This window comes from Protopterus annectens, chromosome 11.part0 (genome assembly GCF_019279795.1).
Source record: "Protopterus annectens isolate FY-2018-M chromosome 11.part0, PAN1.0, whole genome shotgun sequence".
Taxonomy (NCBI): domain Eukaryota; kingdom Metazoa; phylum Chordata; order Ceratodontiformes; family Protopteridae; genus Protopterus; species Protopterus annectens.
Window position 1 is genome coordinate 341,760,320 of NC_056745.1, and position 16,430 is coordinate 341,776,749.

Here is a 16,430-nt window from a genome sequence, read left to right on the forward strand (position 1 = left end):
GTTATTTATGGCTTTGTGCAGATTTCTTGTTCTAAGAGGTCGACAGGTATGCCTCTCGACCTCTTACCTCAACATATGTTTTCATATATTTTTGATGTAAAATGCTTCCTCCAACACCATTAACATATACCACAGCAAGTTTGAAACATTAGGCAGAGGAACTATTTTACATCAAAAATATATAAAAAAACATGTAGTACTTAAAAAAATAAGTAAGTAAAACAACAATTTTACAGACAGCTCATTCTCTAAGTGCAATAATGCCCTCCAGGATGTGTGTTAATGTGTAATTAACATCCTTCCAGGGATGTAGAATGTTAATTACACATTAACGCACACCCCGTCAATCATTATTGCTTATGTAGAGACTCTTTGAAACCCATATATAGGAATCTTTACACAAGATAAATCATCCTGTTTCCATGTTTGTCAAATAAAATAAAATCATGGTAAAGTACGTAACAGCAAAACACCATGACCGGTGTGACACAAATACATCTAATTGTTCTTATTAAGAAGATCCTCGGCATTTCAAACATGATCATCCTGTTGTGCTGTGCTGTGCATCTGGAGAGCAAAGGGGATTATGTTGTGGATATTCAGAATGATGAGGGTTTATACTAATTCATCAAACTGATTTTAATCAGACTTAGAACATTTTCAAAATAAAGATTTCAATGGAAAACATCACATTTAACAAAGTCACAACAAAAGCATTTTGCAAGGGGGTAATATCCCTTTATCCTCCCATCCTCCATCCCAATATTTCTCTGAGAATGCTAACTACAAGATTGTGAAACCATGAAGAAACAGAATACTTTCCTGTTCCTAAAATTCTGCAATCTTTATAAAGGTGAGACAAATTCAATCATTAAGAAGGGATATGACAAAGTACAGCTGACAAATCCCATTTTGAATAAAGTCAGGTCGATATATGCCACATATCCAGGGTCATGATAATAAGGATTCTTAAAACTGTTATGTAGTTAGAATCTTACAAAACTCTGCATTTAATTCAAAGCAAAACCTGTCAATTCCATGTTTATTCATTCTTCTTCTTCTTCTTCTTCTTTTGGTTTTTCCCGGTTAGGGGTCACTACAATGGATCATCTGTCCGCTCATGATTGGCAGTGGAGTTTTAAGGTGTCGAATTGCCAGCCCGGTGCCCAACCTTCCACAGAAGGCACACACATGCACACACTCACATCTAGGGCCAATTTAGAGTGTCCAATCCACCTACTGCATGTCTTTGGGATGTGGGAGGAAACCGGAGCACCCGAAGGAAATCCACACGACCACAGGGAGGACATGCAGATTCCACACAGAAGGCACCCCAGCCGAGAATCGAACTGGACAACCTAATCTTCTGAACATACTAAAACAACTGTTTGTCACATGGCTTTAATAGGTTACAGTCTTTATATATATATATATATATATATATATATATATATATATATATATATAAAATATATATGCTAGTCAAGTATTTATATTTGTCAAGAGTCTAAGCATGAGTGTTGTTTCATATAAAAGATAGATAATGTGCTTGTGTGTATATGAGCGTATTTGTCAGTGGTTCTGCATCTGTGCTTTAGGACTTCAGAGGTTGGTTGCATGTTGCTAAGGTGGTATAGTGTAGTATGAAGCCAACTGTGTTTTTGTGCTTTGTGTGAGTTGCCAAATTGAAGATGTGTGTTTGGGTTTGTGATGTGTGTGTTATCCAGTTCTAGTGGTCTGTCTGTGTCAAAAAGGTTAAGCAATAGTGGTGTGTTGGGTGTGTGTACGTGTGTGTGTGTGTGTGTGTGTGTGTGTGTGTGTGTGTGTGTGTGTGTGTGTGTCTGTGTATGTTTATGCTTTCATTTGGCTATAATGAATAGGAATCTCAATATGCACACTAATGGGTGAGTTTGCTCAGTTGATGAGTTTTTATTATTTATTTATTTAGATAGAATGCCTTTTGACTAGAGTAGCATTGATATTAAGGACCAAATCCCTTCATTTGTGTGATTATGGTACAGAGCATCACAATCCATTACAATCATAAATTTGGGAACATTGACTTGCAGACATTTCAGTAAATAAAGTTCTGAAAATATAACAACTACTTACATTAAGTTAGGGTTATACCAAACGGCAATCATTTGAAATGTTGGGACCTGCTAGTATGAGTCCCAAAATATAGAGACTGAATGGCTGAAAGAATGGGCTTACATATACTAAGTCTGAGATTCTATTTCTCAGAATATTCATGTTTCCCTGGGGTATGGCGATCTCGGAGATGGCATATATATAAGTTTGGGGGTCGGATTGCCCCCTACATGAAGAGGGGTACAGAGGGTGCTTGCCCCACTGCAAAAAAGGTTTAAAGGAGAAGAGTGATTTTTAACATTTGCTCTTCCCCTGTGTTTTCCAATTCTTTTTTTTTTTACTTGTCAGCACTTGGCATTTCAAGTACTGAAATTTCAAAAGGAAGCCATCTCAAACAACCTCCTGTCAGATAGGGAAGGATCGATAACTAAGAGAAAATTAAAAATCATCATTTTTACAAGCTTTTTGTTTACATTGTCCACTGATAACACCAATCAAAGCCATGCATGTAACACTCATCTCATTCCTGTAATAAAAAAAATCAAAAGAAGCAATTCAGAAATGTACTTAAGCTTCCTAAATCAGAAAAAGTCATCAGTCTTCACTGAAAATGTATTCATTGTTGTAAAAGAAATAGATATCTAGTGGGCATGAAGCAAAACAACTAACAAACATTGTTGGAAAGATGGTATCCACATAACTTTACATAGTTTTTCATCATTTTATATTTTAGAGTTCTGCATATTTTGCATTTCTTTAAAAAATAGCCTTTTGCTCAAACACTATGCTTGATGGAATTGTGATTCTCTAAAAATAAAAAAAAATGAAAAGATGTTTTGAATCTAATTCTGATATTTGAATTTAAACACATAGATTTTCTTCTTGATACTGTGATCAGGGACTTACACAATGCGACTTATGAAAGCAGGTCTATAACTCTGAAAGATTTATCTGAGCTTATATCGCATCACTATATTACAACAGCAACAGTATGACTAATGTTTTAGCCATGAATGGGCATTGTTTGAATATTCATCCCTCCTCCACATTACTATCTTCCACTGGTATTAGTGCAGAAGTGTCAAGAGTAGTGGTTTTAGGGAAGAAAAATCTGTGAAATTATAAAAAAGTTTACAGATTAATTCCAAAGTGCCAGTGAAAAGAATTACAAAGTTTTTCCATGCAATGGCACAATTTTGCAATTACATGCTTGTGTTAAGGTGTGAGTAAATTTTCAACATGTGCTATGTTTTGCCAATACAATAAAGATTGTGGTGAAAAAATTGTATTAAGGAAGGCAAAAACACTCATGATTTGTCTGCCACTACCTGAACATTCTGTAAAACAACACGTTGTAGAGGAAGATACATTTAGAGAGCATGAGCTTCCAATATGATGGAGCTGTCCTCACTACATGATTCAGAGACAGACTGATCCAGGGGACATGACCCATCATTATGCACTTCTAAGGTGGTATTTCTGTCACTCAGTGGCATTTCTTATCAACTCCTACACATGACCTTAAACCCTTGCAGTTTCTCAGTGTTCAATTAAGATAACATACTTCAAGATGTGCTTTTTCAAAAAGCTAATTTCAAAAAGCATAACTCAAAAATCCTAAAACAAAACCTACATTTTTTTGCAAATAAGTCCCCCTGCACCACCCCATATGAGGGGCTTGACCCTCAATACCCCCCAAACTACATATGCCAAATCCACATTCAATAGACAGTGAAAAAAAGGGAAAGTTGCTTTGAAAGTTCAATACCAATTTGCACAATATAATGTGTTTAATGAGCCATGGAAATCATGTTTCAGCAAAAAGACTGATGGTGAAATAATCCACAATGAATTGTTAGCATATCAAACCCCTGCGGGAAGCAAAGATAGCTACAGTGCTGTTACAGTAAGAAAGGTATTACCCTTAATCGCAAGCAACAAGACTGATTGGTGACCCCCCCAATTGTTTATATGTTTATATACCTGATAATATCAGCTGGGAAAGTGGTGGTGGATGTTGCAGCAGTAGAGCAGTGTCCTACAAATGCAGTGGCAGACAGTACGGAGGAAACTGTATGACTAATGACATATCGAATTGTTTGAGGTGCTCTTCATTTACAAAAACTAGGTAGATCAACTTTTAAACTGAAGGCCTCTAACATCAGACTGAGACTGAAATTGGTCAGAAATGATCAGTGCTCTACACTGGTAAATAATTCAAATAAATAAATGAATAAATGCAGGAATTCTAGTTGCTGCTTGGACAACAGTCAATGCAAAACAATGTTCTGTTGCAAAATGCTGATTTCCACTAAAAGAAGGAGTCCCTTTAATTCAGTCTCTCAGTTCACATTTATGTAGTAGGGAAAAAACAAATAGTTTTATTTACTTTGAAGGCAGATTTTAGCAATTATAACATCTCTTATGTAGACTTTATTCACAATGATTTTGAGGTATTTAGTTGTTCTCATATTTGTAAACTGAATCCCAAATAAAGGTTATAGCATTCAACATTTCACTCATACATACTTTTTAACTATTTATTGCTTACACTTTGTCAATTTTATGTAATTACCTGACAGCAGCATTTCATAAAATGATGTTTATTCTTCAAAACATTAGTAATACTAAGTAAGGTATATGTTTGTACTATATTTCAGGGTACCATGCACTGGAGACCCTATATTTTGTGTACAGATCTTTGTTGCATTTTTTTTTCCATGCACTTCCATGCTCTCATATAAAGCGACAACATGGACATCTTGTAGATTTACAGTCAACTCAACAGTAGCTACTAGTTTCAACACTGTACCCTGCATTGTAGGTAAAACACCCTTAGGTTTCAAGCAGGCATGTTCAATCTATCACTGATCACCCATATCATCATATGATCTGATATTGTCAAAGTGTACCTTTCAGATGTTAATAAACTTTCAATAAAATGTCTATCTTCAAAGTTTTAGATAATTTCAGTACATTGACTAACAATATACATATTTGCCATTGTATATTTGGTATATAAAATTTTATCAAACTGGTACTTAAGTGGCTATCAGAAATGTAAGATACAGAATGACAAGTCCTGCAACTTCACAAAATAAAGTGTGATTGCAAAACAAATACAGCAAACCTTGAAATTCACTGAAATGTTATTTAAGGAATTTTACACATGGCTTCATCTACCTGCACTCCCACAAAGGGATGGGCCTCTTACACCCCTGCTAAGTGAATACTAACTTTCAGATCACTGTGGTCATGAGCAGGAGGAATATTCCAAAGTCCTGTAACCACAGACTAAGTATATAATCAGCCTATTCCAATTTTCAGTTTTACAGTTATGAGAACCACTATTATGGCCCTCATCATTTTAGCAAAATTCCAACTCAAATATAAGATTGGTACCCATCTCTGAAGATAATGGAAGGGGTTTCTTTGATACATTCTTTAAGGAATATGGCAAGATAGATATAAACCCAAAATGAGAGATAATAGGAAGAAGCTACAATATACCACTGTGACAGACTACTTTTAAGAAGAGGATACTATAGCAGAAGAAAATAGAAAGATGAAGAAATGAATATTGGGCATGAATTGTTATTTGTAGAATGGAACTCCTTGATGATATTGTATATGTTTTCACAAAAGCTGTAACAAAAGAAGATACTATAATGCATAGGTTTGTAGCAGACAATCCTCAGTAAAATGAACATAGAAATAGATATTAAAGCATGCAGAATGGCATGTCACTCCATAGTAGTATGTTATACCAGAAAAAGGTAAAGGAAAATAAAAACAGAAGATTGAGAAAGAGTGATTATAAGTAGGAGAGAGTAGAATGGACAGAAAAACATAAAAACTGGGGATGGTAAAGCAATAAAGGTAAACAATGAGCTCACCAATGAGTCAGGCCAAGGATGGTGGGATGCATAACAAGTTACCATGGAGTGACAGACTGATGAATGAGGTAAAGCTGAGAGAAAAAAAGCGGGGGGGGGGGGGTGTTGTAAGAACAGAGTCTTTACTTGCTGAAATACAGAGATGTTTCAGAAGGCAAAATGGGAAGGAAAAATAAAGAACAGTAGAGTGGATGCCAGAAAAGGAGGAAGGACAATTTAAGCAGGTAAAGGAAAAAAATCATGAAATGGAAAGAATTTAGTGTTATGAAGGATGTAACATATGCACAGATATCTAAAGACTGTGTCCCTTTAGTTTATGTTAGTGAACACAAATGCATATCATGTAGTCTGGTATGCTGTGTATGTTGCATTCTGAAATTAAATGCTCTTGAAGCTAGCAAAAAAGCAGTCCTGTGTCCTCTCTGTTATAGTGCATTTTTAAGTACCAATTGCTGCACAACATCAGAAATAATTATGCATAAGATGTTTGTCCTTTGATGGAATGTTTTGAAGTGTCTTATTTTCCCAATGCGTGAATGCAGAGTTGGTATATGTCAGTGTAGGGACATGGGGGCTTGCCCACCCCTTCAGTAATGAAAAAATGGTTTTGATCTAGTTCATTGCTTTGAATAGCACAATCATCTTTCAGTCTGTCATGAAAGGTCAAGTAATTTGCTAGCGATTATATTTCTATGTCTCATACTGAAAGCAACCTCTCTATCTAGGGTGATTTGTCTGAACTCTTTAAAGTGTGGTTCAAGAAATTATGTTTATTCCTGACATTGAGCTACATCTAGGAGATACCTCAAAAGGTACAGTATGCTAGACTTCTGCATGATGCCAGTAAAGAAGCTCTGAAAGTTTAGAATATGTTTGCCTTCAGAGAGAAAGAAAGAAGAAAACATATTTGTGATGAGGCAAAGTTTTACTATGACTGGGGCTGCCATTTGTTCTTCACAAGGACACTATGGAAAATTCAGTCTACTGATGCTGATTGTATGAGTTAAGGAATTGAGACAAAGGATGTGAATTCAGTGACTGGCATACAATAATTGTGTGGCATCAAAAATGATCAGATGAGAGACAGATTGTTGAGAGAATCAGATTTGTTCTTATTAAAGACAATTGTATACAGAATGAGTGAAATTACATCATCACAATTAAAAGAACTTGATAAGCCAAACTATCCTTTATTAATATGCAACAACTCAATATTTTACTGATTGAAGATTTTTTCTAGTATAGCTGTCTTTCAGTTACTGTATGTCCATATTGTAACTTTAAGCTTATATTTTCTCTGCTGTATACAATTGTCTATTTATTGTGTTACTGGTGCTCTTCTGCCCAGGCTTCCACTAAAAAGGGGCTACCACAGCCCAGCAGTACTATAATGGTCAACAAAAGAAATAAATTATGTAAAACTACATGAAAGTCAGGAACATTAAAATATATATATAAATAAAGGATTCATGAGATTTGGGGAAGTATGAGACACATGAATAATGTATTGCTAGTATTGCATGAAGTATGGCTTTAAATATAATAAAATTAATATCCTGTAATTAATCAAGTGTGTTGAAGCTGTGCAAAATAAATTACTTCGTAATGTTTGTAAAGTGAAAGGAATGCAATTTTAGTCTAAGAGACTGCATGCACTGGAGCAAAGTTATTAAGCTGTTTGTTACCAGGCTTTGTATGCAGAATGTACACAGGCAAATAGTGTGGATGAAAAGGCCCAGAACAAATATGAACAGAGAATCAGCTGGAAATCTGGGAAACAACAGAGTGTGGTCTTAGACTAGACACTGATGCAGACTGCAAAGTAATGTTTTCTGAACTGTTTACAGCAGTGATTCTGTAAAAATATCTGAAGTTATTAGTGAATGTTTATTAAAGAAAATTGTATACAGAATGCTTACTTATTCTAGTCATTATGTAAAACATTCAGTTATATGTGAATTTAAGAGAAAAAAAAACACCAGAGTTATTTATCTGTAATTAATTTACTTGCTATCCAGGTATAAGAAATGATTATTTTTAAAACATTTTTAGCCATAAACCAGCTCACAAGGGCAAAGATAAGTACAATGGCCAGGATTCACAAAGCTCCATACAAGAATAAGGCTATTCTTGCACAGAGTGGTTCGTGTCCATTTAGGATAGCAGCGTGCCTTGCATATGCATGGAGGCGCTCTGCTATATAATGTAAACGGACACAAAGCAAGAGTGAGTGCAGAGGGCATGTGTTAGCAGTGCCTGCACATTTAACACGCCCTCTTCGCTCAGAAAGTGCCATACAGCACTTTCTGACACAGATGAGTGTCAATCTATATAATATTAGAGCCTGGCTCTAATATTATATAGTAAATAAGAGTCCGCAGACACTAAAATGTAAATAGCAGCATTTCAGTGTCTACGGACACTGAAAAAAATAAACACCTAGAAGGCAGCAGACTTCAAGTGCACACCCCCAAATGTATGCACTCTTGCCCTACATGCATCGAAGCAGTAGGGCAAGAGGAAAGGAATAGAAAAAGGTAATATTTTTTTCATCAAATAAATCCAAAGTTTAAGCGGTGTGCAGCTTGTTTGTGCGGCACGCCACTATGCTTAGCCTGCCTGAAATCCTGAAAATGATAGACAGGTGCTACTGTGATAGAAAACGTCATCAAGCTGCTGTAATGTAGTGGTACTGCCATGGTATAGCATGTAGAACATGCTCGGTTCGAATCCCCACTGACAAATTATTTAATAAACTTTTAAGGAATTTGAAGGATAGATGTCAATCATATGGTTCACATATAGCACAGTAGGGAGGGAATATGTAAAATATAAATGTAAAAAATAATTTATAAATTTAATGAAAAAATATATTTAAGCAATGCTTTGGTAGTGTAAGCATTGCTTACCTGCTTTCAGCTCTGCTTAGCTGGTGTAAGCATTGCTATGTGGATTTGCGAGGAGCTAAGCATACGTTCAGTATATTAAAACTGGCCAATGAAGAAAAAGTGCTGGAAAACTGCCCTATTTAAACTGCATAGGTGGGAATACAGCCATAACCATTTGGGATTGCTCACAGCAGGACCAAAATGTCTGGTGCTGGTGAAGGTGTGCACTTCTGAGCTCAATGTTGGGGCATCCTGGGGTCCAGGGTCATGGTTTGGCTCCTAGTTAAAAACCATGATGGCAGGCTGCTGCAGGGCCAGTACCAGGCCTTGCAGTACAAGGCGGCACTGGGTCCCAGTACATCTGGGACCCAACCCAGACCTCCCTTATCTCCTGGTCTTGCACCACCCTTGGGTGGAACTGCTGCAGGGGATGGGGCTCACCCTCCCTGCAAGTGGGTGCGGTGAGGATGTCACACAGGACTAGGTCTGTGACATGGTGCGCAGTGTCCTTCAGACAGAGCTGGATGACCGCATGCACCAACTGGAGGGCAGGCTGATGAAGCTAGAGAGGCAGGCGACCCCTCCAGTCCAGCACCCAGCACAGCCACCTTCTGGGCTGTGAAGGAGTAGTGGTGACTGCCATTGGGTGTGGACATCAGTGCTACTACTACCATCTGGGTGACTCATGATGCCCAACCACCCTCCCTGTCAAGGTGTTTACACCCCCATGTGTCATACACCACCCCTGTTTGCTGTCTTGTCTATCTGAAAATGAAACCTCTCCTACCAAACCTCCCTCACCACACTTACCAATAATCCTTCCTTAACATCCCACTCTCACCTTAAAAAAAGGGCATCTGTGCCACAAAAAAATCATGTCCTATACATAGCTCTGTACCCATTACACAATCTAACCGTACCAGTCATCCATATTGTACAATGCCCATACACCTCCCTGTAGGGTGTGAGGCTCCAAATTCTAACTTGCCCACATTGAAAGCAGCTGTTGCTACCAAAAAAGTGCAGAGCTATGGTCCTTTCCTACATTCATCCTGAACATCCCTATTTGATTCTCCTCTTGTTTGTCCCCCTGCTTGCCCCAATTTTACCATTTTTCTATCTCCCTTTTTACTTTTCTTTATTTGAAATTAGCATGCGTTTAATCAGGCATAAGCGGGTGTAAGGTAAGCTAAGCTCACTTAAGCATCGCTTAGCTCCGCACAAACTGGTGCAAACCCGCTTACAACTGCTTTGAAGTGCCTTAATCACTCTGTCTCCAACAGCCCCTGTTCTGCTCAGCAACAAAATAAGCAGCCTTTGCAAGTCTCAAACCCAGGACCCTGCACACTATAGCCAAAGTGATTTACTACTAAGTCATTTCAGATGTAAATAAATCTGATGTTTTCTCAAACATATCATCCAGCACAGTCATTCAACAGTAGGGGAAATGTATTTATATATATAGATGTATGTATGTATGTGTGTATGTGTGTGTGTGTGTGTGTGTGTGTGTGTGTGTATATATATATATATATATATATATATATATATATACACATATATGGATCTACTTTACATGGTTGACTTTTCAGAAAGTCGACTTCCATTTGGCCGGGACCATATGGTCAACCTTCGAAAAGCTGACCATGTAAAATAAACATAAAACACTCAACAAACACTTACCTTTCAACTGTTAGCAGGGGGCAAGCCCCCCTGTACCCCCCATATAGGACTCCGCCCCCACACCACCCATAACTTAAATATACCAACTCCAAGATTGCAATACAGTGGGGAAGAGGGAAATTTCCCATTCCGCACTGTTCGGAGAAAGCGGTTCCCCATGGTTGGCTTTGCGAAAGTTGGTCATATGGTCTCGGCCATATGAAAGTCGATTTTCAGAAAAGTCAACCATGCGAAGGGGACCCATATATATATATATATATATATATATATATATATATATATATATATATATATATATATATATATATATATATAGAATGACTTACAAGGGCATATAACAGTGTTACATACACTGACCTCTGGACTGTACAAGGTCACACACATTTTGTCCAGCTGTAGCCCTCATATATATGGATCCTACCCCACAATATGTGTGGGAGTCCACAACATCACTGGAATGAAAGCAGGAATGCCAACACTAAATAATGATAGGCCACTACTTAACAACCTCTTACTGCATGACATATGGACAAAGTCTGGTATATAGGGGGAGGACAGCGGCTGGAACACAGGGCCGTATTTGCAATATTGCTGTTATACACTGTGAAAGTTGCTGGTGTTACAGGATTGGTTGCAACATGCCCTTAGTCAGGAATATGAAGTCAGAAACACAAATGGATGTAGCCATGTACTGATAGCACTCAACAGAGAGAATGCCACTGCTATATCAGAGACAAGACCTGTGTTGTAAACAGACAAAACATAGCTGTCAATACTCTGGCCATCATGTGGATAGGCCCACATTTGAGAGCTAGGCAGACAGACTGCATTCTATGCAAAACTAGCATGTACACATAAACCCTGTAAAACTAGCAATATACAATGCATATAACAACAATACTCATACTGTCAGTAGGTCTGGAACCTTAGACAAATATGTAGTTGGCCTGTGTCTGCAAGTCCTGTTGTAAGGCCTTTCTGAGAACACTGGAAAATATGAAGGTCTCTCCAAACACCATTATATTGGGTGACTTCAACTACCCAAACATAGACTGGGAGCATTACTCTAGCTCCAACACACTAGCCCAAAGGTTCGTAGAATTTATAAACTCAAATGCTATGGAACAACTTGTTACCACTCCCACAAGAGGGGAAAACATACTGGACCTGATCATCACCAACATGGGGACTCTATGCTCCAGACCAGAAGTGTATCCCTCACTGGTAAGATCAGACCATAAACTAATCTCACTGGATATTCACATCCCGACCCCACCCCCTGCCCAGAAAACCACAGTGAAAAACTTCTCTAAAGCAAATTTCACACTCCTCAAAACCGAGGTAGAATCCTTCAAAGCCCCCAGGCCTGTGGAAAATACAGCCCAGACCGCAGAATCCTTTATAAACGCATTCTATGAACACCTTCAGGAATGCATGGATCATGCGATCCCAAATAAAACCAAGACCCAATCCTCCAAAGGCAGACGTTCTGTCTGGTGGACCCCAGCCATAAACAAACTATACAATAGAAGGAGGAAGCTACTAAATGATAGAGCTAAATCCCAAAAAGGGAAGGCATCACTGATCAGTATTAGCAAAAAACTACGGGCACTCATAAAATTGTCTAAGGCCAGCTTCGAGAGAAAAATTGCACAGGACACTAAGGATAATCACAAGGCTTTCTTTAGTTATGTTAGGAACCTGGGTGGTAATTCCGAGATATGCTCAGAATTAGTCCAAAATGACAAAAAATACACTGAACCCACAGACATTGCCAACATCCTAGCTGACAGGTTCAGTGCAAACTTCTCCCCCCCTCCCCACCAAAAGGGCAAATATCTATCCCAGCAGAGTGCTGCCCCCCTGACATCTCAGATGCTCAGGTAAGAGCCGCCCTCTCCAAAGCAAAAAACACAGCATCAATGGGACCAGACGGTGTCCCGGGCTGTGTCCTACATGAACTCCAAGAAGAGCTAAACCCAAACATAAAACTACTGTTCAATCTCAGCCTTACTACAGGATATGTGCCCAAAGAGTGGTGTACAGCAACAGTGGTCCCTCTCCATAAAGGTGGTGCCTCAACGGATCCTGGAAACTATTGCCCCATAAGCCTGACTAGCTTGGACTGCAAAGCTATGGAAAGGATCATCATGGACCTCATAAATAAAGATATTGGGGATCTACAGACACTGGATCCTACCCAGTTTGGCTTTGTTAAGGGCAGATCCTGCCTCTTAAACCTGGTTGATTTCTTTGAAACAGTCACCAAGGCCATTGACGAGGGGAAGGTGGTCCACACAGCCTACCTGGACCTCACAAAAGCCTTCGATACAATACCCCACTCGGGCATTATAGATAAGCTCACCAGCTTAAATATAAACCCCTATGTCACTAGATGGATTGCAAACTGGCTCAAGGACAGAACCCACATGGTTAGAATTGCTGGAGCCATGTCAGACAACAAACCAGTTACAAGTGGTGTCCCACAAGGCTCAGTCCTGGGACCTCTCTTGTTCAGTATATATTTCTTGGAGGTAAAGGCCAACACGGAAGGACTGTGGCTGACCAAGTTCGCAGATGACTGTAAACTGGGTGCCATAATCGACTCTCCAGCCGACACAAGCATCCTGCAAAAGGGCCTCATAGAAACAGACAACTGGTGCCAGAGCCATGGCCTCAAGCTAAATGCCAAAAAGTGTATAGTCTTCCCCTTTGGCAAAAACAAAGTGCCCACAAATTACCACATAGGTGGTAATCCATTAAGTACAGAAGAAGTAATTAGGGACCTGGGGACCCAAGTTGATAGCAATCTCTTATTTGACAACCACGTGGCCAAAGTGGTTAGAAAAACATTTTATATAGCCCACCTAATCATGAAGGGATTCACATCTAGATCAGGGGAGGTCATCGTGCCTCTTTACTCATCCCTCATCAGGCCCATAATTGAGTACAATGCCCCTTTTGGGATGTACCTTACCAGACACCTGCAGCAACTGGAAAGACCCCAAAAGTACCTCACCAAGAGGATCAAAGGGCGCAAACAGATGCCATATGCTGCCCGGTTAAAGAAACTCCAGCTCTACTTAGTGGCATACCGCCTGTTCAGAGGCGATCAGTGCCTGACGTATAAAGCCATGTCCAACCTGGAATTAATGGACATGCTGCACCTCAGAAAATCCAAATCCTATTGAGCTACACGCTCGAGAGACTTGTACCTCAGCACTGAAATAAATAGGACATGCTGGAGGGACAGATTCATAACCCAGAGGATCCCTTCACTCTGGAATAAAATCCCAGTCCAGGTTAGGCAGAGTCCCTCATTGACTCTCTTCAAGAGGAATCTTGATGAGTGGATGGGAGATCGTAGGTTTACCATGGGTATCACTTCTGTGTCACTGTTAGACAGAGGCACAGTATACTAACCTTGAAAAAGGGCATAGCAAAATAAATTTAAAATGGGTGGCGAAAGCCAAACACATTCTGGCTAGGCTTATAAATGCCCTAGGGCAGATAGCCTAGTATGAACCTATGAACCTATGAACCTATAAGAGGTATTGCTACCTGCTGTCTGTAACACTGCTGCCCACACACAGAAAGGATGTCTTCCATACAGGAAGGGTAAAGGGACAACACCCACATGAAGTATTAATTTATATTAGTGGGTTGCCATGACAGTGGTAATTGGAAGTACTACACAGCTGGCTGCATGCAATTAGCAAGTGGTGAACACTGATTGGTGCAGAGGCCATCACCTGATCATGAACATCACCTACAAAACCATGATGCAACCTATTCAAAACAGCTCAATCCCTGTAGTGGAGAGAGAGAGAAATTTAAAACTACAAACCAAACCGAAACAGAAGTATATAAAACAAGGGACACATAAACGTGTACCTAGAAGAGAGAGCAATACTACAACAGGTATGTGAAACATATATGCATTTAATTGAATATAGTACTGGGTCTGTAATAATGGGATAGAGGATGTGGAAAGATTTATATGTGCCATAAAGATTTGTTGTTGTAATGATGTCCTGCTGAACAACTGCTATGGACATAGCATCTGGACCTGTGGGCAGTGAGCCATACCTGTCTACTGTGCAGAGCAGCACTGAATGACAAGATGTAAGCCATCATAGTGTGTGTTCTGTACCTTAAAACACGTATATTAGTGTGGCAAGTAGCTGGTGGTGGAAGTAATGAAGTTATGATAGACACATGAGTTTCAGACCTCACCACCTGCAGGACAGTCATGTTAACATGAAATGTATCATGCACAAATGTCATAGATTTGTAATAGGCTTACCTGCACTCTGTTCCTATATATACCCTACTAATGTTAGGCTGTGTCCACATGTGACATCCATCTGTTTTGTAGCAAGGCAGAACAGTGCAGCTGTGGATGAAGGAGAGTTAGAAAGTGTGGACCTGATGTTTGAATGCACGCTAGATATATATATATATATTAATATGTGTATGTCTGCGTACACACACACAAACACACACACAAACACACACACACACACACACACACACACACACACACACACACACACACACACACACACACGCACACACACACACACACATACATATATATGGGTCCACTATGTAATCCCGAAATACTGAAATCCCTATTTTCAGTATTTCAAAATTACATAGCCGAAAAGACTAAATTCTGAAACCCACAAAAGCGCGAAATTCAAAATCCCAAAGCTCAGAGATGTTGAATTAGCACTTCTGGTGGTGCGGTGTGTGAATGGATGGGTGGAAGTTTAGGTAAGTATGTATGTGTAAGTGTGTTGTTTAGGGGCTTTAGTTTGTGTCAGTGTGTGTTGTGTGTGTGTGTGTGTGTGTGTGTGTGTGTGTGTGTGTGTGTGTGTGTGTGTGTGTGTGTGTGTGTGTGAAGGACTATAAAATGTGTGGGTGTGAGTTTCCTTTTTGTGTCTGTTTGTGCAATCTCGGAATTAGAATATTTAAGTAGGGGGGTGTTTGGGGTGCAGCCCTCTGCTTATCTGCAGTGTAGGATTATATATTTGATTGTGGGGGGAAATTGTGTGTATGTGTAGGTGTGTGCTGTATGTGTAGTGTATGTTCCGGATTTTACATTTCGTGGTTAAGGGGTTTCTGGATTTAATATTTTCGTAGTATTTTCATCTATGTAATTTCAAAATACTGAAATTCGAGATTTCAGTATTTCGGGATTACATAGTGGACCAATTTGTGTGTATATATATATATATATATATATATATATATATATATATATATATATATATATATATATATATATATATATGGGTCTACTTCATAAGATCGACAGACCATTTGATCGACATTCATTTGGTCGACAGCTCATTTGATCAACAACTAGTATTCAAAGCACTTAACAGGGATTTGCCCCCCTCCCCAATGTTGTTCGACCCTGGAGTTGGTATATATAGTTAGGGGGGTTTGGGGGGCACAGCCCCCCACATTTGGGAGGTGTGGGTGTGAAGCCCCCCACCTATTTCCATTTAAAACATGAAAATACAACAAAACTACACATTTTAAAGAAAATAGATGAGGGGCTTCATCCCCCCCACACACCCCCAATGTGGAAGGCTGTGCCCCCTACACCCCCCAACTATATATACCAACTACAGGATTGTACAACATTGGGGAGGGGGGCAAATCCCAAGTTTTTGCCTTGAATACTGGTTGTCGATCAAATGAATGTCAATCAAATTGTCTGTCGATCTTATGAAGTAGACCCATATATGTGTGTGTATATATATATATATATATATATATATATATATATATATATATATATATGTGTGTGTGTGTGTGTGTGTGTATAAATATATATATATATATATATATATATATA